Source organism: Calliopsis andreniformis, chromosome 2 (genome assembly GCF_051401765.1).
Source record: "Calliopsis andreniformis isolate RMS-2024a chromosome 2, iyCalAndr_principal, whole genome shotgun sequence".
NCBI classification, from domain to species: domain Eukaryota; kingdom Metazoa; phylum Arthropoda; class Insecta; order Hymenoptera; family Andrenidae; genus Calliopsis; species Calliopsis andreniformis.
Window position 1 is genome coordinate 16,960,430 of NC_135063.1, and position 25,489 is coordinate 16,985,918.

At 42.3% G+C, this 25,489-nt stretch overlaps 1 long non-coding RNA gene across 1 annotated transcript; it reads right to left on the reverse strand.

Moving 5' to 3' along the window:
* Positions 1-286: 286 nt before the first annotated feature.
* Positions 287-710, reverse strand: LOC143188508 (uncharacterized). Its single transcript, XR_013003536.1, has 2 exons — positions 559-710; positions 287-379 (listed from the first exon to the last, which is right to left on the reverse strand). It is a non-coding gene; the product is annotated as an uncharacterized LOC143188508 (long non-coding RNA).
* Positions 711-25,489: the final 24,779 nt, after the last annotated feature.

Consider the following 25,489-nt stretch of genomic DNA (forward strand, 5'->3'; position numbering starts at 1 on the left):
CTCGTTGGATGAATAAATTCGCTTGCATATTCCTCGGCGTTGCTTCCAAATTTCTCATCCCTCTCTCTTTCTCTGTCCTCTCTATCTCTCTGTTGTTTTCTCTCTCCATCGAAGCAGAGGTACATAATACATTGATTCGCATCGGAACGAGATGCGTCGTGGGTACAGCAGGATGAAGCGGTCCTGTTGTCCTTTATAAATAGACGAAATTGCTCCTCGGAGAACTCGTACGGTGGAAAGGGCAAATGAATAATTTGCGACGGTCCTCCAAAGATTTGCCGCTCTGTTCTTCTCTTGCACGTGAATCTTCATTTGCGGTGAATCTCTACTCAAGAACTTACTAAACGGCGATTGCTGATAAGAATGTGTGTGTGTCTCCCTGAAAGAGAAACAGAATTTAATTTATGAAGTAAGTTCTACGTAGCGACCATGTGGCTGATTATTTACGAGTATAGATAATAGCTAGTCCATTATCGATTCGAGACAATTTCAACGAGGAATATATCGTTTCTCATATATTTCTATAAAATGTGGATAGAAAACGTATAGTAAAATTACCATGCTAATATCGAATAAATGGAGGGAGAAGAAGCACCGAAAGTAGCAGAAATCGTGAGATAAGTAGCTGGTAAACGAGTTTTTGACGACACGATAAACGACTGAAAGACGTTCGTCCGAACGGCGCGGCATTTCGGCGATCCGAAATCGGTTGGCAAGGAGTTGGTTCGTTTATCGGAAAAGCCACGCGCCCTATTGCACGTTTGTCTCCTTCTTTTTCCTTTGATACGCATTCACGACAATCTATCAAGGCAGCGTGAACACGTACAGCCGCGATAGTATCCGTTCACCAAGTTCCCCATTTCGAGTAATATCTTCCTCGATTCGAATGAACGTATCCTCGTATGGATCTTGATCTGCCAAAATAGAAACATACTAACGAGAATATAGAAGTCGTTCCACTTTTCAAACTGATATTCCAGCTTTGAAGATTAAAGAAGGGTGCAGCATGCATCCGAACAGCATAATTTTCAAACTTACATGCTCCTTGGACCGGCTCCAAGCATTTGTCGAAATACGAACTTCTAACGTTAAGTTGAAAATTGTGGAAATCGTATCCGTATAATACAGGGATACGCGCACTCTAAACAGTCGGAGTTTCTAAAGGCAGCTTAGCGAAAACAACACTTCGAAGAGAAGTTATTTCGCTACCCACTACTGAAAATCTCAGTTGAAAATTATTGTACAAATACATCCATATATATTTTATAATATCTAGTTTGAAGGTACTGCAATTGCTCTATGACCAATCGTATTTTAAAAGCGCACAGCTCAGATCTGAAGGCAAATATTTTCGAATTAGACGAAAGGAATGGAGGGTAAGAGGAAAAGAGGGTAGTGGTCGAGACGCAACCCTAATGGAGCGTTAGAGGAGGAAGAGGGGAATCGAGTTTACGTCGAGGGTAATTAATATACACGGAGCGGAAGGAATTCTAAATTGGTGAATGCGGCTTCGAAACTCTGGCCTGTGAAACCTGACGCAGCCAGAGCAAGCGACAATGCGAGGCGTCGTCGCGCGAGACGGACAGAATGTAACCAGCAGTTTCGCGACAAACCTCTCCGACGGTGACAGTTTGGAAGCGCATCGTATCGCCCACGGGGACTTGCCAAGTTCCTCGGCAACTTTGTTCTTCGTGAACCTTACCGAAAACATCCGGCCGGAATCTCGTGGTCGGGTAATGCGCTCCGAACGGATGGAGCACGCCGCGAGAGGGATGCAATTCAAACGATGATAATTCCTTCTGCATTAGAATTTCGCCCGTCGCTCTAGCCAAAATGCAATTCACGAGTTTACGCACTAAACGTTCTGTGGCACGTGTAACCAACTGCATATATCTATATCGCTCTCTTACTTTCAAAACCTCACGTCAATTCACTTCGAATCGCGAGTCTTCACTTATCGTATCTACAACTTATTGCAACATCTTTTATCATTTTTCGAAATCTAAGTTTCGTTACCGCGTTAGACTACGCTTAGCTATCTATGTCCCTTGTTTCCTGCTTTACCGTCCTTAGACTTTCTTTTAAGGATCATTCAATCCCAAGTGTTTACCGATTCAACAACCTATCGAGCGAAACGCGTCGCGTCGCTTGTCATCAGTAACACCTTTGATCTGTTTCCACGACTTTCAGGCTTGACGCGTTACATTCTACATCAAAGACGATGCAAATTATTTAAGAAGAACCTGGATGACTATACCAAGAGACATCTTCTACAAGTTTAAATGACTTTACACAAGACATCCCTTTAGTGGAACAGTTGCCAAACTCTGTTGATTTTCGTTGTTCCCCTAACCGTATTAGCTCAGTGTATCTACTTAGAGAAATAAAATATCATCGTTTTTGTGGAAAACGTTCCCATCGTAAAAACGTGTTTCTACAGACGACAGTTATCATTCCAGGGATAGTTCAGAAAATCTGAAACGTGATAATAGTCGCGTTTCTCGTACGACGCGAATATGGAAGGAAGCAAAGAGGCCCTCCATCGTTTTCCATCGTGAAATTACCCACGCCACGAAGTAACGCGTTTCAGCTTTTGACACAGTTGCATGAATTTCTCGAGGCGCGAAAGCCGCCTGGTCGGCTCCTACCTCTTCCTTTCCTACCACCACTGTTTTTTGTATCAATAATAGACGGAGACACGAGGACGATCAAACTCAAGATCGCAGATCGAAGAGTATGCGGAGAAGAGAACTGCTATCATCGACCTCCTCCATTCGAAAGCGTCATCGAATGAATCGTGGTCCAGTGCGCGACCGAATTAGGTCAGAGAATCCCGAAAGGGAATTGGGTGGTGGACGGGTGAAGAGAGACAGAGAGGTTGAGTAGGGTTCACCTTAAAGGCTCGGTCAGGAGTATCGCATTGCTAGTCTCTGACACTCGTACGGATAACGCTTTTACACCGACAAGCTTCTCGTTTCCCCATCTATCTCGACCCTTCTGGCCCGTGTACACACCCGACCGCAGCCACCACACCGTATGCTACACAGAGTGCGCACGTGTGGATGTGAAGGTAAACGCAGACACGAGTAAAATCGAATCGTATAATACGGTCACGTGGTGAGTGATTTTCGGTCGGCCTGATTACGCTTATTCAGCCACGTGACAGATTTCAAATTTACTTGAAGCTGTCTGTGGTAGGTTGTGCTCGATGCTGAGCGTACTCTCGTGCGCGAGCTTCGCCTAGTCACGTATAATCATGTGGCACAGAATTTATTATCGTACGTGCATTACATGTACCATTACGACGCGCGCGATAGACGCTTCCGTCGTTCGATTTATCGCCGATACATGGACAGCCACGTTCGCGTCGATACTTTCCGCCGACCACCCCCTATCGCGAAGTATAGTTAACTTCTCCAGCTTATACACGAAACGTGAACCGTTCTATGAAGCCACCCTATTGTCGACACTCACCTGTCTCACGCGAATTAAATCGAACTTCTCTTTACCCAAATTTCATTCCAATACATTCGATTTATCTTTTACAAGAAATTTATTATCTCACGATTGCATTAACTAACAAAAACAGTGTTTCGCGTTATTAATACACACATACCTACTGTATAGTCCTTTCAACTTCAATCCCTACTAGGCTTCCGAAGGAAAAAAGACGAGAGGTGAATCTACTTGGGGATATTTCCTTTCTCTACTTTCTTTCTAGACTAAAGGGGCAAGAGATGAGACAAGGAAGAAGAAGCGAAGAGAAGAGAAGAAATTAGTCCCAGCGGGGCTCCAAGAAGTTTAACCTCCTACCCCTGACCTATGTTTCAGGGGTCTTCTACTGCTAGTCCTTGGAGTAGATGACGCCTCGAGTTTGGGTCACGGGTGAGAGGTCAAGCCTCTTGGGTCTCCTGTGTGGTTGGAAACAGGCTAGCATATTTATCTGGAAGCACCCAGGAACGTCATCCATTCTCGACAGAGTTGCCAACCCTCTAGATGTATTTCTTACTTTCTCTAGACAACAAAGCAGGATATCTTTCATTTTCTAGGTCTTGAACGTCAAAATGAAAAAAGGACTAGAACGGATATTTGTGTATCGACGTTTTCGATCGAGTCAAAAGATTTGTTTAGTCGACGTAAGCGATGGATGAGCAACGGGTGATTAACAATGAAAGATCGTTGAAGCTCTGGCATTGATGGTGTGGTCAAAACGGACTTCTTACTCTCTTACGTTTCCGCAACAATAACTGTCGCCGTCCGGAATAGCAAGATTACCCGGGCAGCTAGTCCGTTTATCTCGCAGTCGCGACGTCGTTAGTCCTCTCGCGAGCGAAGCGAAGATTGATGAAGCGTGCAAGGGTGGCGGTTCTTTCTTCTTCCCCTTTCCTGCAGACAAAATCCTTTTTCTCTCGATCCGTTTTACCGCCTAGCGACGTTACTTGGTTCGTTCCACTCGTTCTTTGGCCCTTTCGACGAGCCTTTTCTACGTCGTCGACCGAATCCGTCGCCGTTCTTTACTTGCCACCTGTAATTTGCGGTTACTCGACTTTGATTCCCCTCCGATCGCTTTTATCCACCGCCGAGTTTTCTCTTCCGCGCCACGGTCGATCGATACTGTCATTCCACACGAAATCCATCTTCGGCTAAAGCGTGGCTCGTGATTTTTTTATCTTCCACTCCCATCTCCTCTCATCCGCTGCCTTCTTCACCCCTTATCCTCCCCTTCTACGCCCGCTGCGACCGCTTTACCATTACTGAGCCAACGTTCCTCGATGATCGTGCGGTAATTAAATACGATTATTTTCCAACGCTTCATTTGAGCACGACGTTGAGCTCCTACCGAATCAAATCGACTAAATAGTATCGGGTTCGCGGTTGTGTCGATTGCAGTCGTACGTGTGTATGTATAATACGTCACTACTTCCACAGACCTGTACTTCTCGACGAAGAATCGAAAAGATAGTAGTGACAGTATCCAGCATAGATAAGTTAAAATTCGATCACAAAGTAATCGACTCGACTCAAAAAATATGTACTCGCAACACGATGTTTACCGTTTTGCATAAAGTCGAAACCTCGATAGGTCGATTCGGAAATACGGACTTACAGGTAGTTTCGGTCGACGATACAGCTCTCGAATTCGATGTATTACTCAACGATGCAAAGCGTAAAGAAGGGGCCAATACATTTATCAGCTATGAAAGTCGCGGTTGCCAGATAAAAATCTCGCCATGGATCGAAAGAACGTGTTCTATGATTCGCGCGAACGATGACATAGCCATGACTCGAGAAAGAGCATACCTCCTTATTGAAACAATTCCAACGTTCCATGTTATTTCGATGGATGATACAATCAGAGAAAACTGCAGGGAATTGGAGCTTCTAAGAAACACCTGACGAGAAAGGTTTATCAGAAGATCGAATGCTTGAGCCATAGCTTTGAGCAATAAGCAACTTACCACTTATTCGATAATCTCATCGATTAAAATGTTTCACCTTACAGATGATTTCCCTTTCGTACGTGATAAATTGCGTGACATTTTAATCAAAGATTTTATCGATTATTACGGCACACGACAGAACCTTTTGATTTCGGTCGAAGCAGAGAGCCGCACAGTCAGGCACGGAATTACAGAGCGAAAACTAGTTTGCCCAACGATCAACACGTAACTCGCAACGCACAGTTTAACGTTCTCCACCGCTTAATCTCATACGCAGCTCTCGAACTCGCGCCGCACGGTTCTCCGCTCAACTTGCACCGTGCACCGCTACGGTTCTCGCTTAATCTTGCAATTAACAGACTCGATCGAACATTTTCCTTGTAAATAGTCGAAATGCGCGCACAAAGGATGCCCTTGAATTTCTATTATAGTCCACAGCTCGCAACTGTTCGATTCGACGCGACGCGACGCGACGCGACGAGGCGCAACACCTAGGATAGAAATTTTCAAAGTAAAAAATAACGAACCCTCGGAACTCTCTTTAGCTTTCAAAACCGAGAGAAGGATTGTGGTAACATGTGCGATAAGATCATTGCTATCCATCAGCGGCCTCGAACTCCCTTCATACGTAGCTGTAAAAAATTGTCCCGTTACTGCACCACGACTCCTCAAACAGCTCTCGATAAGCAGCTCTAGGAATTACGATCTGTACATTCCTGGCCAAGCATCATTATAGCAATGTGTAGGTACGAGAGCCATACATATATAGGCACATATCAAATGCTCGATGATTAATAGAAAATTGATAAGTCGACGTAACATGATGCTGACAGATTAACAATGCTGCATTTCTAATGAAAGCGATAACATGTCGACGAATGCGATTGATTATCGTTGTCGCTGTAACTCAGCAAAGAATATCCCAGCTCCGAATGAAACGGAAAAATGATTTCCGGATCCGGAAGTAATACGGCGGTCAACAGCTGGAAGTACCCTTATTACCAGAAAGATCTACCGCCATTTTTCTTCCGAAAGACAAATATCATGCAATTTCCCTTTTCCTGGTCCCCGTAACGACGTCGCTGTTTAAGTAGAATATCTTCAAGAGAACAGTTAAAAAATTCATTCGAATTTAAAGAGGTGGGGTGCAATTGAATAACTTAATATTACAATTATTTACACGTATCTACGTTACACATAAATACGTTTTTCTTTCTGCTTTTACCCCGCATATTAGGAGCAGTGGACTGAGCAGTGGAGAAGCAGTAGATTCTGATAAAAAAAATAATCACATAAATGACGAGGTTAAACCGACCATCGGGATGAGGTATTTAGGATATCTTGAATGATGGTCAGAGGGTCGAGTACCTAGGGTTAAAAGTGCATGGAGCTACCGTAGCTGCAAGACTGTGAAAAGAGTGGTGAAACGGCGACATTGCGGGGCTCTCACGGTTAATGAACATTGCCGAGTGAACTCGTACAAATTCGGGAGTGAGAAGGGAGAACAAATTGAGTGAGGCGGCAACGAGACTATTGATCCAACTTCCTCCCTCTCCCTTATTGCACACACTCTCGCACCCTTGCCTCGACTCCTAGACTGCCACCCCTCGAGATAGACGAAAAATTCTGCCCGCGAGCAGTGACCGATAAGAAAAGTTATGCGCTTTACTCTATTATTCTGTGCACGCCTACGAACAAATATCGCTCGTTTCGTTACATTCATTTGCTCATTCTCGCAACATAAGAGCTTACGTATCAATCGATTAAATCCAGCTATGTCTCAAGGCGAAACCTGCTTCTCTTATTTACTGTTGTAAAATAGCGAAAGGTATAACTATCGCGACAGAAACCTTAGGGTCTAGAAATTTACAGGGCCAACAGTTTACAGGAACAACAATCAGTAGTCAAGTTAATCGCCGAGCTGAATTCAAAATGAAGGATTCCGAAGTTTTGAAGTGGCTTTACTTGAACATTAAATTCTTCGTGGAAGCTGCTATATATTTCTGTCGAAAGAAGCAACGGTAGGTATAGCGACAGACGAAGAAGAATGCCTCTCGACTTTTCTATTTAATCCACTCAACTAACCTTCCTCCGCATCGATTAATCAGGATGAGCAGCCGCGAGTAACACACCCGACGGATTTCGATGAATCGTATCTCGGACGGCTGGCTCTCGTCGTTGCCGTGATTTTTCTTCCCAACAACGAGTCTTAAGAAAGAAAGCAGTGATGGTGAGTAACCTAGAATTCGTCGACACCGTCTGCATGGACTGCGATCAAGTTATCTTACCGATGTACTTTGAAAATCGTTTGCTACTCGTTGGAGGAACAGTAGAAGTAAAAACAATAGTTTTCTTCAGTTTCGTCGATTAATCTGAAGGAAAGTTGAACTCTGGAAAAAGCCTCGCGGAGAAACCCTTTGCTTAATATTTCTGCACTCGACAGGAAAAAGACGTGTAAATAATCTTTTTTTCACAAGTTATTCGAGAAAATGTTACTATCTCTTCTCTCGAAACAATTTTGCTATTCTTCTTCCGATTCGTTTGAAAATATTACCTATGTATACTTTTTCAGTTGCTTTCAGGCTGAAAACAGACTGGATCAAGGCAAATAATATTCGTTTGAACGGCGCGGCGCCACCGGAGGAAAATTTCAGCAGCATTCGAGATAACTGCTGAGACGGAATCTGAACAGAGGAGACCAAGTTTCTGGTATCCTCGCCACGTAGTCGCGCCTGGGAGCTCGTACGTTGAATCGAATTAAGAGATATGAGAAGAACTTCTGTTATCCTTCCGGCTTTGCGAACTTAAGGATGACAGCGAGCGAAATTGACTGAGGAACACTGTTGCACGCAACCAGAATACGCAATCTTAGTCTTTCCGTTTCTTACAGTTCAAACTTTATTACATGTTGTTTTTTTATATCTACATATACTATGTCGACAAACGCGATTCCTTATTACGATTACAAATCAGACGAGGTCAAAGTAATGGGTTACACTTGTTGGATTATACGCACTTTCCGGCTAAACTTCCGTGCTAAGTCCGTTCTGTGGCAATCTTGGAGTAGCTCGTCAGAAGAAATGAAAACATGGAATGATGAAACGTGATTTCGCTTGCCGAACACTCGTGATCTTAACAACGTTCGACGTTAGTCAAAAACATGAAACTCTGTAAAACTTTCGAAGCGATCGATCGAAAAACTCGCAAACGTAAAGCTCATCCACCGAGTGTAGCTATCCGCGTATCATCGTTGAAGCAATTCGTACACATGTATACCTATGTATATGTACACATATACATAGTTTCACCGTAAATCTGTCCAGAGTAATTGTAAGTAGATTAGCGTAAAAGTTAAACAAGGACGAGTCGAATCGAGGCTCAGCGGGACATAACCAACACTCGTCGTAAATGCCCGCTCGACAAAAGCCAACTCTCTGTCTCGCTATCGACTCTTTCCCCTTCCGTCTGCTTCTGTTTACAAAAACCATTGGTTCAATTCGGTAATTGAAATTTGGTCGACGATACGAGGAAATCGAATAGTTAATCAGTGAGCCAGTGTCCGTTCTCGCAACTAGCGGGCCATTAAAAAAAGAGGGGCGAGAGAGTGGAATGAAGCAAAGCAATTCCCGATTTAACGGATTCTAATAAATTCGCTCGATTCGCTCTTCGTGTATCCCATTAACTTGATCGCGTTTGATATGGCTATGCAATTATTTGACGAGATTTAATGCCTAACTATTTACACGAGTTAGATGTGATTTGATAATTTCGTAAATATTCATTTGATTGAAATTCAGATTGTATGTATAGGGCATATTTAAAGATGTCGATAAATCTTTAATACGTCTTCGTCTTTTCTTTTTCTTATCATAAGTAGGTGTACAATGTGTATGTTATACAGAAATTGTCCATTGAAAGTCACAAGTATCGCAAACATCTAATAGAAAACCGATCATGAGTTCGAGAGCGGCGATATCCGGTTTATTGGTGAATCATTCTCCTAATTCACGATCCTCTGAGCGTTTCAGGTCCAACCAGGATCGACGTAACGACACCAGTCGTTTCGAGTTCACGTTGCAGGAAATTTCGTGATTTCACAGACCGGTGCCTTCGAGTTCACGCCTGTTCGATTCCCGTAAAATGCAAATGTTCGTCAAAGGTGCGAGGTGGAAAAAAAGAAAACATTAACACCTGGCTCGGCGCAGCTGTACGCTCTTGTCCTCTTCGCGCCACCTCCATCCTCTCATTGCGTGCGAACACGTTCGTACGGACTCGATTTTTCGCCTCTCTTGTCCTCTTTCTCCTTCAGTTCTTTTCTCGTAACGCATAAATCCGTGGAATATTCATTTTTTTGGAAAGCGGTCGTCCTCGTTTCGTCGCGGTGCTCTACGGCAAGGGAGCCGTCTATTTTTCAACGGCGGCAAACTAATGAAGGCCGATTTATTTGCAGAGACGGGAAATCCGCGGCCGATATGCCCACCGGCGCGGCGCGGCGCGGCGCGGCGCGGAGCGGAGCGGCGCGGAGCGGAGCGGCACGTGCCAATTGTCTATCTGTATTATACGGTTATCGCAATATTTCTGTTACGGAGGAGCTAAAGTATAAATAAATAAGCTAAAATATAGATATTTTATCAAAAAGAAGAATTTTGCGTGAAGAACGATAACGATAGTTCCAGTGATCGTCAGTTTTATAAACGGCGCGCTCACAAAACCTTCCCTTCTCAAATTTATTCCCTAAGGAAGAGAAAGTTCTCTCAAAGTTTAACCACTTATTGTAGATTCATTCTTTTGTATCGCAGAGCTGTAGGATATAAAGTTCGAGAGAAAAGGGAGAGAAAAATGGGAGAGCGAAGATGGAATAGAGAAGGCGAAGACAATCTCAAAGGAAGAATACAATCACTGGGACAGAATTAATGAAACGACAATAAGCAATTATCGAAGCAACTCGAAGCGGAGAAGAGTAAGGAAATAACGTAGGAAGTTCAGATAGAAGAAGTTTGAGAATGAAAGAGAAAGTAAAGCACTTTGCAATTCAACTTTCTTCCATCGTTGTATGAAGCCAATTAATTTATTTTCGCTCATAGCGTCTTTGTCAACGAAATTATTTTTCTTGAAGCTTACGCACTATGTATTTACCTACGATAAATTTACGATTATATTACTTTATTTGCATTCGATTCGATTCGATTTAATTAATCTGAAATTCTCTAACCGCGTATAGGTAGCTACTAAGGTGAAAGAAAAGCTACCACGACAAGACGCCGTGCATCGTATCGTATCGTGTTGAGAATTATATATGTGTTTCAGCTGGATTCGTTTTTCGCAATAGAATCGTAGGAGTATAGGACACCGAGAGTTGTGTAGAGAACTCGCGAGTTTCCATGAAACGAAATAAAGCTGGACCGAGCAGTAATTTCAAAGTTACGTCGTATCCCTGGCACCTAGTTGTGTGCGTTAAAACCCTCCACCCGAGGAAATATTTCTCGAATTTTCGCCCTATCCGAAAGCCATTCGCATTAACTTCTGATTTTCTGTTTGGCGAAACAATGGTCCGATACACGACGGGCCGTTCCTCCGGGAATTTAAAGGCTCTACGAGGAATTGTAAGGGTTCAATCTAACGTGCGTCAGCGTTGGCGTCAGCGTCGGCGTCGGAGGAACAATGCTTTGTAGTAACAATGTATGTCAGGCATTCGATTTTAGAGTAGTGGTGAAAGCTTTTTCTCTTATAACCTCTAATTACTTTTGCTAAAAATCAAGTATCCTTAGCATAGAATTCGTCACTGAAGCATGAAAAAATGTTAAACTCCTAGTAGCTGTATCAGCTACAGACGTTTCATGGTCGTGTACACTTATGTACTCTATCGCGTATTCTCAGAGGAACCGCTTTGCACACAATGTACTCGAGTTGATCTCGAGTATCTTCCAAGCTATCATTCACCGAATTTGCTATTCCCCTGATGCAACAAGGTCCAAGTTTTCATAAATAAAGAAGAGAAAACGACGGTGTCATTAGATGCTTCATGATTTGCCTCGTAGGTACGCAGAAATATGTTCAACTTCTTTTAAACGAGCTATTCAACTTTACTTTAATATTATAATTTACGCAAGTAGTGTTAGATTCTAAATATCAACTCGACCACACATGCTGACAAATTTTTGTAATCTGATGCTAAGCATCAGATTTTTGTAATATGAGGCTAAGCGTAAGCAAATCAGTGAATGGTAACGATGCGACGCGACGCGACGGTAGAGCCTTTTAGCGAGCGGCATCGTAAATCAGCCCTGCTTGCCCGCGTCGTCGCGACGGTCGTTACATGTTCGCTGCGATATGTTTGTAGTGTGCTTCCTTTTAAGTACGCACTTCATTTCTGAGCCATTTGTCGGAAGTCGCAAGTTGGAACACGGTTCAGCACTCGACGATCGGTTAATTGCAACTAATTCGATTAACCGCGTGGATGGAGGATTCAATGTACTGTCGTTCCGTCTTTACGGATATCGTCAACTAGCAGGGCTTGAACGCTTCGGTTGTCAAAAAAAACGCGAAAAAGGGAAAATAATGGAAACATTTAAAAGATAACTCATCGATCTACCTAGCCTCGACATCACGACGCGTCGCGACGAACCTAATTGCTTGGCGTTGAGAGGATTACTCACACGATGAAACAACTTCCTCCTCTTTCGCTCAGCTTTTCACGGCTAAAACTATCAGCACAAATGATGAAGGTGACATCTTTATGTGAGCCAGACTAGAGTTTAGAACAGTCGATGACGTGATGCATATATGGTGGTACATTAAAGCCGGTGTTTTGGTCAGACACCACAAGGGATGGTGGTACCACCCTTGAGAGAATGGCCAACGGTGAACTAGAAATTTCTCAAGGAAAGGTGTTTTCATCGCTAATTGAACGACGAACTTTTACGACTCCGAAGAATCGTGAAATTCCCGAGGAAGCTCGTTAAAATTTTCTTGCTTATTTAAGTCGACGATGTAGCTGGCAATGCACGTTTCTGTTCATACACTTTCTTCGACTTCATTAAGCTTCAATTTTGTTGAATTCCTCCTGCTTTCATACAGTGGATCCTTTCCGTTTCGAAAGAATCAGAAACTCGTCTCAAGGATAAACTACTTCTTCTTCTTTCTTCGTCCTGTTCATTCTTGATATTTCCATCGTTCTCTTTACAGCACAAAAGTCGAACAATTGTAGGTTCATTCTAAAACTAGTAAAAAAATTCGAGCACGTGTATTATAATATAATAGAAATAAAATTGCGCTATGTTCAATTCAATGAACTTGTTCGTGAGATTTGTTGTATCTTATTCCACTCATGCTGTCAATGAAATAAAGCATATTAAAATAGGTGATGATAGCGTAAATCGACGTAAACATATAATATTTTGGTAGAAATGTTCTAACACGAAATGTTCGGTTCTTTGGTTCGTGGCGTCGATCGACTTGCCTGCATCGAAAATTGAATAGTTCTCGATGAAAGAGCAGTGAGTTGAATAGCAAGCCTGTCGGCGAGTGCGCGGCGTACGGCGCGGCGCGGCGCGGCGCGGCGCGGCGCGGCGACACGTACTCGGTCAACGTAGGAGCTCACCCAGTTTCGAGATGATAATTAAAAGCTTATCGCGAAAATTGGCTGGTCGCCAATAGCCGCGTATATCGCAGATCCGACCCGTAACGTAGATGAAACAGGGACAGAGGGAAAAACGAGAAGCAAGGTAACGGAAAGTGCGCCGACCGGTAGTACCCGGTGAAACTCGAATAAATTGCTTTAATTAAATAACCTCAACCCCACCGCGGCTCTACCCCTTTTCGAAAATTGCTTTCGTGCTTGGTGAGACGTTAACTGCCATACTTTTTCCAGCTTTCGACTTCCACATATGAGAGGTTGATTTTCTAAGCTTAACCGCCCAGTACGTTCACACGATGTTCTTATATTTACTACTTAGACATTAACAAATAACGTAGTGCTACCCATAGAAAGATAAACGAAATAGCTTGGTTGCTATTCTTCAGTCGATATTGATTGGTCAAGAAAATCCAGTATATTCGTTCTTTTGGGGTTTCTATCAACTTAAATCACATGTCTATTAGTTGAAACGATCGAATACAATTCGGTGTCGTAATAGCAAAGCATATCTGCAATTTTCTTTCTATCCCTTTCGTTTCACTGTTTCCTAAAATTATAGGACTATCTCCTATCGACGATGCGTTACTCATTAGGTACGTACCGTTTCTTTTCTAGCATAATCACATTCGCTTAGTTGAATCTGTGCAAAGGAGTCTTCTTCAATGGCGACGATATGTACCTACCCGTAGAGATCGCAAAGCCATTTTAAGAAGTACCCTCACAACTTAACTCGGATTACGTCTCGTTCTGGCAGAATTCAGTGGCTTGCCAAAATCTTGATTAAAGTCGCAACGAAATGACTTTATTGCTTTCAGCTTTATGCTTCATACGCAAGCCCACAATTTGCGCGCGTTCTAGCCTCTTCTTTTTCCCTTCTATTTTTCTTTTATTCCTCTCCCACTAACGGGTTTCTCCTCTCTCTGTATTCTCCGGAATTTCAATTCGACCCGAAACGACTGAATTGTTACGTTGTTCCTCCTCAGGATCTTTGATTCTCGATCGGTAATAAAATGATTCTATTCTAGGTCGTTCAATTTTACCTTTCCATCCTTCTCTGCGACACTGAGTTGCCTTTCAGCATGCCGTATGTGACGCGACAAGAAGACCAACTCGAGAGAAATTGTCGTGTTACTTACAAAACAATAACTCTTTCTCACGGCAAAAGGTTTCTGACGAAATATCAGAAAGGTCACCGATATTCGGTAATATCGTCGGCATCCCAACGCATAGAGGTTTGCTTTTCACGCAAAACGTTGTCGCTGAGAAATGTATGTAGGCATGTACGTGGGATAGTGGGATAGTAAGGGGAGGAAGAGAGCAGCCACGTGAACGGTAAAGAAAAAGAGGAAAGGGATGGAAGTACGTTGCAACGCGCTTCCCCAATTTCCGAACCTTTCAAAACCGACGTGGATTTATGGGTGTTCCGAAGTAACGAGATTCCTCTTGGACGAGTTCTGCGGGGCTGTTCGAGAGCCGTGCGTTGCAAGAGAATGCCCGTTGAGTAAGTTTAATAACTGAAGGCTAGACGCGAGAATCCAGCTCGGTCACGAGCATCGTTCAAGCGCGTTAAGGGGGTACGGTAGTCACGTGACATTTCGAAATTGCCAGGTCGGTATCTGCTATTACAGTTTTCGTTACAGAAATAGTATTATCCACAGACACGTGGCTGCTTGATGAACGCAAGATGGAGCCTTTCTATGATTTCGAATTCGGGAGGTAGCTTAGAATATTTCCCCCTCTACTGCACACACTACTATACGAGCTATGTGTACGTGAACTCGACGCTTCGCGACCGACTTCGGACATTTGCGGAAAGTAGAGAAAGTGCGAATATGAGTCTTACTCTCTCACTCTTGAAACGCCACATTCAACTGTTCAAATCCCTGCAAGCGGCACGAGCCACGCGCGATGTTTCCGATTGCTAAGATATTTTCTGTGATTCAATATAGCACTGAATCGTGTGAATGTAGTGGTATTTATCAAACGACACATGTTATTTGTATGTGTATAACTTTTACAAGTGTCACATTCTAAATACCACTACATTCATATTATTCATTGTTTGCCCACGTCGATGCCTTTCTCGAGATAGACACTTTTTCCAAATATCGTTTTTATATTAATATGAAGATCACGCATATGTGTGCGTGTACATAAGTATACGTATACATATACAGTAATGTTACGGACGAGAACCGCGCTTGGGTCTGGTCGCGGCCCTCGTCCGTCACTGGTAGTCGATTTGGCTTCCTTTACTCTCGGTCGCCAAGATAATTGATGCACGACCGAAGAAGCAAAAAAAAAGGGTTCCGCTCGACCGTCTATGCTCAAGCTCGATGCCCGAAATCAATGACGTTACAAAAGACAAGTATAGCATTAGGGATTAAGAATAGGAAAAATTGAAGTTTCTTATTTGCAAACGGATTTTCACGTAAGTAACACCAATCGATTCCTTGTGCTCTTCCGAAGAAAATGATATCACATACGACATGATTCCGATTATTTATAATAAAGATACTTAATAACTTAATTTGTAAAAAGAGCTTACTTGTCCGTTTTCCGATTTATTATTTCGCTAGATATTATTCATCCTTTTTATATATACATAGAATATAGAATATAGAAGTATATATTATTTTACATATATAAGTAGATACTAATGAAACTCAAACCAATTTTAAATAGAAATATTAATATATATATGTATGTGTGTATGTATATTTTGAGTTAGGTCTGGATTAGGATCGTTGGATTCTAAATACAGTAATAATACGATCGAGGGCCGTTTCGTTCACACGACAAGAGCCGTTACGAGACCCGAGCACGGCTCTCGTCTGTAACATTACTGTATACGTAAATAAACGTGACCTTTCTTTCTATAAATCAAGTTTTATGTATGTTATAAATAATCGGAATCCTGTCGTGTTTAATATCATTTTCATCGGGAGAGCACAAGGAATTTACTGGTGTTACGTGCGTGAAAATCTGTTTGCGAATAAGAAACTTCAATTTTTCCTATTTAAATCCTTAATGCTATCTTTGTTTTTTATGGCCGCCTTGTTCTGGGGTATCGAGCTTGTACGCGATGGTTCCAAGAATTGGTTACACGGAGGCACTCATCATACGAGGTAGTGGGGATAGACCGCGGCTCTCGTCCGTGTAGACGAAACAGCTCTCGTCGGCAACATTACTGTATCTACACATATACAGGAAAAAATCTATTGGCTAGATGAAATTATCTTTCAAATTACACTGTTCAACACGGGTCTGATTTTGTAAGCGTGAATAAACATTTCTTATAGATTTCGATGTGCTGATTACGAATCTGCAAACCGTTTTTTTCCAGAACGTACAGTTTTTGAAAAAATCAATTTTGAAAAAAATGACAAATTTTCAACTTTGGGATTTTTCTGTGCTTTTGCCGTAGTAGTTATTTAGTTGCTCTTTGCACGAAATGATTCTGTGGACTCTCCCGAATAAAATAATATAAATAGTTATTAGATTATAAACATCGAAATAGGTTTAAATAACAATTAAAGTAAAAAGGACACCTAAAACGCACCCATTTTTGCTGATATTTTTCACTTTATTTCAAAAAGTAAGGGTCTAGGAGAAAATTTGACTATACTACGCGATAGAGCAAACCTTTCTACTAAGGAAGGCATCAAGCGAATGTTCAAAATTATTTTTGTTTTCAATATAGAAATAAAATAGTTTGGCGAAACGCGCGGCGGCGACAGTGGTACTCAATGACGTCAATGCGTATAGGGTCCGCGGAACGGCAGGCGATAGGCGAGGCGTCCACCAGCGCGCGCCGCCGTCATTGAGTACCACTGTCGCCGCCGCGCGTTTCGCCAAACTATTTTATTTCTATATTGAAAACAAAAATAATTTTGAACATTCGCTTGATGCTTTCCTTAGTGGAAAGGTTTGCTCTATCGCGTGGTATAGTCAAATTTTCTCCTAGACCCTTACTTTTTGAAATAAAGTGAAAAATATCAGCAAAAATGGGTGCGTTTTGGGTGTCCTTTTCATTTTAATTGTTATTTAAACCTATTTCGATGTTTATAATCTAATAACTCTTTATATTATTTTATTCGGGAGAGTTCACAGAATCATTTCCTGCAAAGAGCAACTAAATAATTACTACGGCAAAAGCACAGAAAAATCCCAAAGTTGAAAATTTGTCATTTTTTTCAAAATTGATTTTTTCAAAAACTGTACGTTCTGGATAAAAACGGTTTGCAGATTCGTAATCAGCATGTTGAAATCTATAAGAAATGTTTATTCACGTTTACAAAATCGAAAAAAAGTCAAAATTTGTTGAACAGTGTTATTATTTTCAAAGATATGATAGTCAGGTTCACAGGAAAACCATTTCCAGAATTTGGGTCTACTGTTCCTGCAGCAGACCCTCCCGTATTGGTTTGAAGGAACAATGTATGGCATGTGGCACTTGACGCGTAGGCGAGATTTCCTGCGGTGCTCTCTACTCGAGCAGATTTTCCTGTGCTGAAAAACACTAAATTTTCGTATCCAATATCTCGAAAACCATTTGAAAACAGATACATAATTTCTATGTCGTTAAATTTATCTTGAAACGCACTACAAAATGATTTGAAAAAAAGTATATAGTTCTATTTAAAAAACTAAACTTGATTATCGTATCTTTGAAAATAATAATCTAAAAGATAATTTGTTATAGCCAATAAATTTTCCCCCTTACACCATGCAAATGACATGTAAACACTTTTTTAATTTTGTGTGTTTTTTTTTTGTGTGTTACGCGGGACACCCTGTATGTATACATAAATGGTAACGCGCTAGGTTAGGAGCGAGCGATGCGATATACGACACGAGCCGAACATGACCGAGTGTTACTCGAAATCGCAACAGCTAATCGACGGTATTGAGATATTTCAATTCCCTATGCATGTCTGGTGGTGTATCCAAACGCACACGACTGTTTTGAATATACATACATGTGATCTACTGCATTTATTTCTTCATTATACACAATGTAACTGTGACATCAGACGTGTATAGGATCTCACAATCTCACCTCGTAACCGTAATGAAATGATGAACATCAAGATGCACGGATCCTATACCTGTCATCTATGTCTTTACCATTGATCGAGTTCGGATCCCGTTCAAACCTGCAACTTTTTTTTTATTCTACAAGTAATTTTAATATACAATTACAATCTTTATATAAATTTGATTTTATATTATTATGACTCAAATTATTATTTCATTCCATAAAAGACTGGTTGTAAAAAATGAGAACGATGCAACTGTGTTTTATGGCTATCTGTGTGGCTAAAATATGAATTATATTTTCTACAGTATTTTATAAATGAAGTAATATATGAAGCGAGGAATTCTAAAGTTAAAAAGCTACTAAAAATTATGTATGAAATAAAAAAGTCACAGATTTGAACCTGCATGATAGCAAAAGACGGGCTCTGTATTCTTGTCTTCTCGGGCTTTCGTAAATATGTCTGGACAAATGAAAATATCGCGCGCGGTTTGTGTCGTTTGTCGGCAACTTGGACAGTATTTAAAGAGCGAGAGAGTAAGGTTCACTTTATGCTTGCGTTCTCTTTTGACTTTTCGAATATGGCCGAAGTGGCCCGAAGCGCCGAGCTCACGTACACGCGACTCCTAAGGTGGTGTGTGTAGTGGAGGGGGAAATTTTCAGTAACTCGCATCGTTAATTTGGGTATCACAGATTCCGATTCCACATCGGCAGTCTTTCAAATTAGGCGTCGCCTGGTTTGCAAATGCTCAACTAAATTTGTCACATTTTTTGCTCTGTTTTATCGATAACCCAGCCAAAAGTAATACTGTTGTATGGTTTTACGGCCTGACACTTTTCGTCCTTATATGAGAACATTTTGAACTGGGAAAGGGTTCATTCGATAGAAAAAAGTACAACGCAGCGCAGTCAACTCGCGATTTCGATCAAAACACTCTCTAAATTACATAAAAATGCTTAAATTTCCATACCTGTGAATGGTAGATTTTTGCTCTACTTTACAACACTCGTATTACTAAATATCAGTAGAATTTCGTTAAATCGCGAGTTGACTGCGCTGCATTGAACTGTTTTCTTTCGAATGAACCCATTCCCAGTTTAAAATCATCTCATATAAGGACGAAAAGTGTCAGGCCGTAAACCCCTGTTTTTGCCTAATTTTGTCGGTAATATCGCCGCTCTGACATATCTGATCGTACCCCCTTAAGTACCTTTAAAGTAGGTCGAACCTCGTTTCCACAACAAAGTTCACCCTATAGCAACTGTTACCGGATAATTTTATGCGTTATTAACCCTCAAGTTAGTATTCCGTCTCCTTCATTAAAAGCGCGCAGACCCCGCGTCGGTGTTCTATCTACCTACCAGTCGTGACAAGGTAAACGAAACGCAAAACTAAAACGTAAAATCAAACCATTGTAATCCATCGATTTATTTGAGCGGTATATCGGTATCGGTCTCTTACTATGGGTTAAATGTGCACGCGGTGTTTTAGAAGATCGATACTCGCATATCTTGACTGAACAGCAGCCAACATTTGTCAAACGTCAATGGAAACTTGGAAGAAGTTGCAACTACATACCTACTTGTAAATGATGAAGAAGAACGATATACCCTGTTTCCCTCGCAATGAAAGGGACATTGATTACGGGCTGTTTCCTTGATGGCAAACTTAATACATCGATATGTTTTGAAACTGTTCGGCTTGGAAAATGTGCAAGTGTACCGAGTCAACTTGTGCGTCATTTATTTAATCTATACAGGAAGCACGTTTATACTGCCTCTCCAAGTGGTCAAACACCATGACCGAGTCAGCTCGTTGACAAATGCCCCTATTTCGCCGCATTCGAAATAACGCGTGCATCGTCGCACCGAGAGCAGAAGCTGTGATACACTGACTCCGATAAATTTCACGCAACGCGTTGCGAGTCGCATTATACCCGTAAATAGAAAACCGGCAATCCTCAACGTCCTGAATCACTTTGTTAAGTACTGAAACGCTTCGTCATTTGCGAGCTCGCTGAAACAGATTTCTCTGTGAATTAACGAGGAGAGTTAACGTTCGCGAACAGCTTTCGAGACCTTAGTCACGATTACGAAGTTGCATCGATGCGGAAAATGCTCGCCTTTTCCTTTATTTCATAGACCTCGTATAACTGACGACAGATAAAAAGGCGTTTGACAAAGAGAAAGCGGCGTAACAGGACAGGGATGGAAAGATAGTGGAAAGTAGAAAAAAAAGGGGGAACGAAGGGGATGCAGTTTACGGCAAGGTAGGAAAGAAACAGAGAGGAAAGATAGAGAAGTAAGCGATTCGTCGGGGGAATTTACGGCCCCGGTGTGTCGTTGCGCTTACCCGAGGCCATTCTTCCTTATCATTGTCTATCCCACCGCCTCCCCGCCTCGTAATACCCAGAGAAACAAGACCTCTCAGACTCGTCGTCATAGTCGCTGCTCGTCCACCAATCTCGGAACGATTTATCGCGCCACTCGATCAGAATGGGCCACGAATTTTCGCTACTCATAGGAACGTAACGAAATTTTATTCTACCGAGAAACTTTTAACACTTGAAGATGTTGTTCCGTCTACCATCGCAGCAGATTCATTTATCGTGAACGCAAACTAGCTTCAGGAATATCCATTAGTCACTTCCGTTCTTCTTTTCAGGCAATGAACGTCACGTTGACGGAAAATTACAGTTTTTATGGAACGGAGAATTTATGAAGCTGGGTAGAATTCGAAAACTCGGACAAGATGGAGTTGTCCGATAAATCTGTTGAATAGAGGACAACATTTTTTATCTAAACGACTCTTTCGACTACCATTTTCGAGATCCGCTCCCCACTTGACTGAGCAAAGGGAAAAAAGAACAACGCAAAAAACTGAATAGTCCCAGGAGACATTATCGTCGACTACCAATCCGTTTAACTATCCTCAATGTCAAACTGTTTCTTTCTCTATGTACGAGCACAGAGATTGAAAACTTGTAACGTAATGATTACATCGCTATCGGTTTAGAAAGCTGAACGACAGAAAGGTATTTGGTTCTAAAAGAAAGGTTAAACATCGAAATGTTGCAACTGACGAGAAAACTCTTTCTGAACGATTTCATTCGACCACTATTTTTTATGTAAATATTGCGACATTTCAGTGATTGAAACTTCCTCTTTTGTCAGCCTTTCGATAGCAAGAAATAAAATGATTTTTACGCTGCACGAGAGTTAAACCTACAGATTTAAGATTCGTAATCTTACGATTAATCGAGGAAGTTGTAGACAATACGATGTAGGGGGTGTTGACGCAAAGCGATAATTGCCGACGGAAGTTGGTGCACTTCTTCTAGTACGGCCTGGCACAGTGTATCTGATCGTGACATAAATCACCGGTGATCCATGCGTTGCACGCTTGAAAAATATATTACGGAGGCGCGCGTTTATCGCGGAAACGTCAGATGCTAGTATTACATTTTCAAAAGTTATAACACGCTGCCACTATTTATCGCCGCCAACGGAACCGTTTCTCCTTTCTCCTCGAATCTTTTCCAACTTGCTCGTCTACCAATCATGCACCGTATTTCTAGCCGTTCCTAATCGTTCTTCTACCTTCTAACAGACGTTAGCTCGTGAAACGCAGTGCCTTCGACTTTGTCTGTCCTTATCCTCGTGTCTCTTTTACTTCAAATATTTAGTGGTGGATATTTGGATATGACGGTGATGGGCAACGGTTAGGGTCGTTCTCCTGCTTTTTCTCCCTCTCCCTCTTTTTTCACTCTTTCACGTACATTGGAAATTTTCCTCGGCGGATCATGATAAAGAGGAACGGAGGGGGCAGGTCTGGGTTAGGTCGACTTGTGTAACGTCGAATCTCGTGCCGTGAATTCCCATTGGTTTTTCCTCCTTCCGTTCGTTGGCCACTCGACAAACACTTGCTGAAAATTCCCCGAGCGTTCGCGGAACGCTACGCTCTACGACCCGCGTCTCGAGTTTGCTAGCTCTCAGTTATATAGCTTGTTTTCAATGAATCTCGGCTTCCGTGGAGGTGCAAACGTTACTCCTACAAACGAAATATCTGTAATAATCGGAAACTAAACAGGAATAGATTAAATCGATACAGAAAAGGCGTCAAGTTTCTTTCACTGTTGAATAGCTACCTCTATGTGTATGTATGTATGTATGTACATTATACCTATTCTAGTAAATATACCTATGTACATGTACCTACATGTAGATATACCTATTATAGATAATAAAGTCCATTAATTGTTCTCCTTCCCTTTCAACTCGATAAAAATCACCGAATCGAAACACGTAGAAAGAAATTCTTCATGCTGCCACAGTTTTCAGCGTTCCCCACATGAGTATTGCATCCGTGGATCGCGCATGAATTTCAATCTCCTCGTAGCGTTCCCATTTCGAAATAAAGCACGAGCATTCAGTGACTCGACAATCTTCAGTATTTCCGGATGGACAACGAAGGAAAAAACCAAGAAGAAATCGGACGGGAAACGAGCGGGTAGGTATAGTGGTAAGGGTTAGAAACGGATCGTGTGCAAAAACTCTCTCGTTTCTTTCGAAAGGAGATGCTCGCGGGTGCGCGGCGAAAGAGAGGAGTCTGCGATCGCGCGAATTAAGCGACGAGGTTAAAAGGTGGAAACGATCGTGAAAAGAGGAAAGGCGCGGTGGAGAGGGGGCGGCTGGTCGAAGTATTAAGCGGGCCGCGTTCTCGCACGACTGAGAAACTTTCACAAAGCGTTTTCGAGGTAGTTCCGCGATACTTTGAGTAAGGGGTGAAGGAGCGACTGCCGACCAGGAGAAAAAGAAGTTGCTGGGAAATACGCGTCACGACCACCGACGTGTCCTTATGCTTACTCGAGGCAGTTCCTCCTTATCATTGTTCCCAGCGAACTTCTCGGAGCGGAATCTTTCAACTTCTTACGATGCTCGACCTTCTCTACCCGAATAACTATGCTCTCAAGTAGGTCGACCTCACTATTAACATCCTACTTCTGCCATCAGTCCTTTTCATAACGAACAAACGAATCGATATGGCCGTAACCGTACATACAAACTTCTACGAGATCGATACGAAGGATGAATAGAGACAAATCTCGCTTTTACGAGTCATCTCTTGCTGAAAAAACCCTGTTACTTAGTGTCTCAACGGACGTGCAAGAAAACAGCTCGGGGAAATGCTCAGAGCACACGAGACTGTGCAACGAGCCCACCGTGGCGTGGGTTGCCCAGAAGACACGCGGTGGAAATGTCACGAGCAGAAATCCCCTAAGTTACGGTTCACTGAATGCAACACACGAGAAACAGTTGCGAAAAGAGCAACGAAGTGAGAGGGGCATAATCGTCGCGTGGCTCGTAAGACTACTTCGCTAATCCCTTTGAACACTGTTTCCGTTTCCATCCCGTGAATCAGAACACTGTGAATTCTCTCTGGATCGTGAACACCAGCGAGACCAATAACACCCGGCTTCTTAATCCGTGAATACAGAAATCTGACAATTGGATACGACGAGATTCTTCACGAGTCATCAAGTCACCAGACCTATCGACGATAGATCAACACAGTCGTGTTCGGACAGATCATCTCGCTGTTGTGTATTCACACCTAAACTTACAATTTATATAGTTTGTGAAGAAAATTTCTCTGTGAAGAAAATTTAAGGAGCGAAGCGTCACTAACTTACTAAATCTTCGACGAGTCTGTCAGCTCGTAGAAAACTTACTTGCGATACGAGAAAATGAAGCGAAAGCAAGGAAGCAAATTATTTTGGCCACATTGCAAATGAGTGAAATGAATGATCAAGTCGATACTACTAAATGTCAATAACGTAAAAGAAAGGTAGGAAAGGAAGGAAGAAAGGAGGGAGGGAGGGAGGGAGGGAGAGTTGGAGGTAGGGTGGGAAGGCAGGAGGGAAGGTGGGAGGGTGGGAGTGAAGGAAGGAAATGTGGGTGTGAGGAAGGAAGGAAGGAAGGAAGGAAGGCAGGAAGGAAGGAAGGAAGGAAGGAAGGAAGGAAGGAAGGAAGGAAGGAAGAAGGAAGGCAGGCAGGAAGGAAGGAAGAAAAGATGCAATGGTGGATATCTGTATGTATGTGTAGAAGCGAGTACAATGCAACTCGCTCCAAACTGTACGTGCCTAATGGACCAAGCAGAGAAACGTCGCGTCGCAGCGCGCGATTTCTTCGTGTATATTTCTTTTTTGCGCTCTATTGCCGTGTTACTGTACACAGTACATCCACGCTGACTCGTTTCCTTCCTTGCCCTCCCAAAGGTCGCATCCACGCGAGATTCCCTCGTGCTAGCCGGAAAACGCTCAAAACGAGAAAGAGATGGCGAAAAAGGAAAGAAGACGATTGAGGGGAAGTTTAAGACTTCCTGCACGGTGACCGAAACTACTCTCGTCGAACAGCGCTCGTAAATACAGAGGTGGATGTCAAAGTTCATTTCGAGGGAGCAGCAAGGTTCGCTGGCTCACCAGCGAATTTAAAAAAGGGCATAGTCGTTCTTTTTATTCCGGGTATTTTGCGATGGTGAAAATTCAAAGAGCCAACGATTTACCCTGTTTCGAGGTTAACGTTTCACTTGAAGATGGTCGAATATCAAACCATGCTGCTTAACCCCTTTCAAGTAATCTTTTACTTCCCCCAAAGCGACAATACTACATTGCATTGGAGAAAGTTCATTTTGCACATTTTATAGCGAATGAAAGTATTTCTACCTACTCTGAGCAAAGACAAAACTACGGAGTAATGGTTTTGCTTATAGAACGGCTGTCTGAGATATTGAAAAATACAATTTCGATAGAGGTTTGCTAGAAGTGAAGTCGAACGAATCGAGCAAACCAGGAATAAGGTAATAAAGAAAGAGAAAGAGCCAACCATGTTGTAACTAATTTAAGAAAGTGCTCTGCGTTGCTGGCCAAACGTATTCAATCGCGTTTTCTTCTTTCTCTACCTTCGTTGTGATGTTTGCTGAACGTCACGCTTCCAGGCTACCTTTATCGGTGTTCGGTGTAACCATCGTAAAGTCAATGAAAGTTCTTTTACATTTCACAGGATCTCGTTCCACGGTAAATAATGCTGACTTGCCTCGAACTTATTATTCAATCTTTATGTCACCAAAGTAGGTAACTGACTCTTGTCCAGCTCCCACTTGTCAACCCTGAACCTTGACCAGCTCCCACTAGTCAATTCCTCCTCCTTCATCGAATTCAAGCAAAATAACCAATAAGAACATTAACCAAAGAGAAAGGGCGAATTCTCCAGGAAGGTTGAGATTGTTTGACATGACAGGATAAATGGGTAACGTTGAAACTGTTACGGACTAAATCCAAAAGTTTCGTTATGACACGAAGCAAAGACCAT